Here is a 5,000-nt window from a genome sequence, read left to right on the forward strand (position 1 = left end):
GAGAGAGAGAGAGAGAGAGAACACCTTGTAGTAAATTATGCAACCTCAAACACAGCCTCTAATTGTAAATAAAAAATGACTCCTGTGTTAAATATTGATGCTGCTGAGCCGAGATCAGACTTCAGTAACGCAGCAAAAACTGGGAGAAAATCGCTTTTACTTTTTAAACACAACTTTTCAGTATTTCAGTGTTTAGAAAAAAATTAAAGTGAGCGAGATGTGAAAATATCGGCTGAAAACTCAAAGCTGATTGGCTGGGTGTTGTTGATTAATTCTCAAAGCTGATTGGCTGGGTGTTGTTGATTAATTCTCAAAGCTGATTGGCTGGGTGTTGTTGATTAATTCTCAAAGCTGATTGGCTGGGTGTTGTTGATTAATTCTCAAAGCTGATTGGCTGGGTGTTGTTGATTAACTTCCTTAACAGCATCTCGTCTGTAGCAACAACTTTCCAAGCAGATTTGCATGACAGAAGCAGCTCTTCATTTTAAAGCTAACAATAAATATACTTTTTATTTAAAGTCGTTACAACGTCGTTATTTAAAGTCAATGTGGTGAAAGAGATGTTTATTGTACATTTATAAAAGAGGTCTCCAGTGTTGTGGTTACACACACACACACAAACATACACAAACACTCACACACACAAAACACACACATACACACACACACAAACAAACACACACAAACACACTCACACACACAAAACACACACACACACACACACACCCAAACACTCTCACACACACAAATACACTCACACACACAAACACATACACATACACACACAAACACACACATACATACACAAACACACACATTCACACACACATTCACACACACACACACACACACGTTATTGTTTTGTTTGTTTCTTTTTAACAAAGAGAAAAAAAGAGACTGATGAAATAACAGCAATGTGTTAAGGGGAATTAAACAGAAATGTCCTGTAAGAGAAGGTCCCCTGTGATTGGCTCCTGAGTCTCAGCTCTGTATTAGATTAGACATTAAATTCAATGTATTTCATCTAATCACTTTTCATTTAATCATCAACTCTTAACTTGTAAAATAACAAAAGCTTCTTTTCCTCCATTTCCTGGTCTCAACGTAAGGACAGTCTTACATGGACATTATTGACCTGAATACCTGCTCAGGTGCGTTAGCAGGACAAGACAACTACAACAAACTAAACACAACAAACGGTGACGTCAGCAGCGCTCGTGCAGGTACACAACTCACCTGTACTCACCTGTTCTCAGGTGATCGATCACCAAATGTCAGCTTTATTTCCTCTCCAGCTCCTGTTGACTCCTAGTTTCCCAAAGTTATAGTTTCTCCTGCCTGTAAAATTAAATCCTCTTCTGTATCTCAGTCCTAATGGATGTCATTTCGCACAGGAAGCAGTGAAAGGCCTCCGTCTCGCGCAGCCTCGAGCGCACACCTTAACCCTGATTGGATGCGCTGGTAAGTCAACGCGCAGCCGAAGCCACGCCCTCCGTATGTAAATAAGTCTTCATGTAAGCCACGCCCACACATATTAGATCGTGTTTATTACTATTTGGAGGTTTATTTGATAAAATAATACCGTGCACGAAAAATACAATTGCAATGAAAAGCATTATTAAATATTATGTTATTATATTATAACAAATGTGTTATTACTGAATTGTTTAAGGAATAAACAATTACTAATAATTATAATATTATTATAATATATAATAATAACTTTTTAACAAAACAACAACAAAAGTTGCCTTATCTTATCTTTCCCTTTTTTATTTATTTTTTTTTTACATTTATTTGTTTGATCAGCTTCAGCTTATAATAATCATTTTAATTTTCTTTATTTATTAAACTATGTCTGCATAAAATTCCGGATAGTAAATTGATTAAACAATTAATTAATTAATCGATTAATTGATTAATCGGTTAATTCATTCCTTCATTAATTCAATTGTTTTTCATCCGTCTTTTAGTTTTATATATGAAACGCTTAATTAGTTGGTTATATTTTGATTATAGTTTGGGTAACTGCGCCATCTGTTGGATAAAGAGGATTACTGCAACGAGTGAAACATTAAACGGCGCTTCCTTCATTAAAAAAAATCCATTGGTCATTTCTCTAGAGTCTGAAGTAGAATCTGCAAAATTCACAGGCAGCAAAATTTAAATAGAACTCTTACATTTTTCTTTCGTTTAATTGTATATTAAATTATATATTTTTTATTTAATTATTATAAATACAACAGCAATAAATGTAATAATGATGTAATAAACACACACAGTACAGTGCAGATAGCAGGAATCAGCAAACACACACACACACACACACACACACACACACACACACACACACACACACACAAACACACACACACACACACACACACACACACACACACACACACACACACACACATATACATACACAAAAACACATACACACAAACACACACACACACACACAGACACACACATACACATACACACATCTTGGCATTGTTTAGTTTTATTAAAATGTGTGTAACTGAAAAGAAAATTCTTATTCGGTTTCATGTATGAATAGAATTTATTTACATGTTAAAGGAGTTAATCCTGACATTTAGCATTTAGCTGAGACACACACACACATTCAATTCAATTCAATTCAAGTTTATTTGTATAGCGCTTTTTACAATGGGCTTTGTCTCAAAGCAGCTTTACAGAACAAAAACATAGAACAGAAGTTAAACATAAGGAGAAATACAAAGAATTAAAATAGTAAAAAATTAAGATATATATAGTTCACAGTGTGTATGTATGTAGGTATGTATGTATGTGTGTATGTATGTACGTATGTATGTATGTATGTATTTATCCCCAATGAGCAAGTATGAGGGGACTCAGGCAGCAGTGGCAAGGAAAAACTCCCTTAAATTGGTAAGGAAGAAACCTTGAGCGGAACCAGACTCAAAGGGGAACCCATCCTCATATGGGTGGAACTTGGGGTGTGATTACAAATATACAGTCATTTAAATGTTGTATTAGTGTAAAGATCACATGGAGTTCAGATCTCCTCTTGGTATCATAGAGTCCAACAAACACACACACACACACACACACACACACACACACACACACACACACACACACACACACACACACACCTTACTATGCCTGTGGAGACTAAAGACTCCAAGAGGATATTTTCATAGTTCTCACAAAGATATAAAATCATACTCTCTCTCTCTCTCTCTCTCTCTCTCTCTCTCTCTCTCTCTCTCTCTCTCTCTCTCTCTCTCTCTCTCTCTCTCTCTCTCTCTCTCTCTCTCTGTCTCTCTCTTTCTCTATCTGTGTGAGTGGTTGTGTGTTCACTTAACGTTCCTAGATTCGTGTTTGTTTTATGTATTTGTCTTTGCCCCATAATCACTCTCTCCAGACTAACACTTTAACACTTAAAACCTCACACTTGTCCTTTAATCTCAGTTTAATCTGTTGAATGTCACTTTTTCCTTCCACTTGCTGCTCTGGCAGAACTTGTAAAGCAGGTGTGTTCACCTCACCCACGATATGAGGAAAGCATCTCCCAGAACCAGTCAAAAAGCACTGACTTCTATAAACACATATTTACTGTATTATAACACTGCATGCCTTTAGCTTAAGTCACTAAATGCAGGCTGTGAGGTGTGTGAGCTGTATTTCCTGATCAGCAGCATTCCAGCAGATCAAAACAAGGCCACACACTCCGGAATTACTATCCAGCACACACACACACACACACACACACACACACACACACAAACACACACACACATACACACTGGGGGAATATCAGTATTGAAGCCTCTGGTTTTCCGAGTCATATCAGGTAGGATTATCATTGATTTGCATTTGATGACAATATTTTATCTGTGTGTATTTACTTCCATATTGTGTATTTATATTCCATAACATTTACATAAAGCTTCACTGCTTCGAGAACAGAAAAGGAAATCTATTGACAGGTGGAGTCAAAAAACATTGAAAGACATACAGTAATGGTACTCTATATCACTTGAAATGATGTCTGTGCTCAGATTTATGCTTCAAATAACACAAACAAGCTGTATTCAGCTTCGGGAACGGATTTGTCCTGGAATTCTGGAATTCCCAGGAATGCTGAGTCGTGAGACGGGAATATCGCTTGTGAATACACCTCTGGATGGGACGCTAGTCTGTCGCAGGCCATCACACACACACACACATACACACACACACACACACACACACACACACAAACAAACAAACAAACACATTTACACCTCGGGGCAATTAATTCTAGCTAATCCATCAGAAGGAAACTGGAGAAATCAGATTTATTTATCCGATACACTACCATAGGAATAAGGTTTAAGAAAGCAGGGACCGAGGATTGTCTATAATAACATGTAAGGCTCATCAGGTGTGTAACTGGGTGTTGAGGAAGATAACTATCTGTGAAAAAAATATGTAAAATGTTTTTCAATGACTTTTGTTGTTTGTTGTCTACATTTGTGTGGGAAATTTGTCTGCATTCAGTTTATCAATGGACAAAGACTCCATTCATAGTGTGTGTGTGCGTGTGTGTGTGTGTGTGTGTGTGTGTGTGTGTGTGTGAGAGTTATATCAGCTGTAAATTAGTTGCGATTGTTGCGTCATGAATGATCCAATTCATATAAACTGCAGGGCTCTCAAGTTTTGAAGACACCCCACCCCACCCCACCCCCCACCCCCCCGGGGGGGGGGACAATAATGGGGAGTTGTTGTGCTTGCTAAGGATCACTGACCACAATTTAACAACATACAAAGTATTTTTTTAATTTCCATTTATTAATTTGTGTGTGTGTGTGTGTGTGTGTGTGTGAGAGAGAGAGAGAGAGAGAGAGAGAGAGAGAGAGAGATTATGACTGATGGTGTTTATTGTAAGTGTTTGTTGCCTTTTTGGACTCCTTTATCATTTGTACTGTTGCTCCCATATAAAACAGGGTCATGATTGTTTCGTTTTG

General features: G+C 37.3%; 2 protein-coding genes across 11 annotated transcripts in view; one reads left to right on the forward strand and one right to left on the reverse strand.

Moving 5' to 3' along the window:
• Positions 1 to 1,454, reverse strand: part of fhip1aa (FHF complex subunit HOOK interacting protein 1Aa) — a 24,358-nt gene extending 22,904 nt beyond the window's left edge. For 3 of the 5 annotated variants that reach the window (XM_047816862.1, XM_047816858.1, XM_047816860.1), the window contains exon 1: positions 1,237 to 1,454. The gene's annotated coding sequence lies outside the window, so the exon portion shown is untranslated. The remainder of the gene's footprint in view (positions 1 to 1,236) is intronic. The other 2 variants (XM_047816859.1, XM_047816861.1) reach the window with 1 other exon arrangement.
• Positions 1,455 to 3,719: 2,265 nt separating this feature from the next.
• Positions 3,720 to 5,000, forward strand: part of sh3d19 (SH3 domain containing 19) — an 11,594-nt gene continuing 10,313 nt past the window's right edge. For 3 of the 6 annotated variants that reach the window (XM_047815653.1, XM_047815652.1, XM_047815657.1), the window contains exon 1: positions 3,720 to 3,844. The gene's annotated coding sequence lies outside the window, so the exon portion shown is untranslated. Of the gene's footprint in view, positions 3,845 to 4,029; positions 4,189 to 5,000 lie in introns of those variants that run through there. The other 3 variants (XM_047815656.1, XM_047815654.1, XM_047815655.1) reach the window with 2 other exon arrangements.

Source organism: Tachysurus fulvidraco, chromosome 7 (genome assembly GCF_022655615.1).
Source record: "Tachysurus fulvidraco isolate hzauxx_2018 chromosome 7, HZAU_PFXX_2.0, whole genome shotgun sequence".
NCBI lineage: Eukaryota > Metazoa > Chordata > Actinopteri > Siluriformes > Bagridae > Tachysurus > Tachysurus fulvidraco.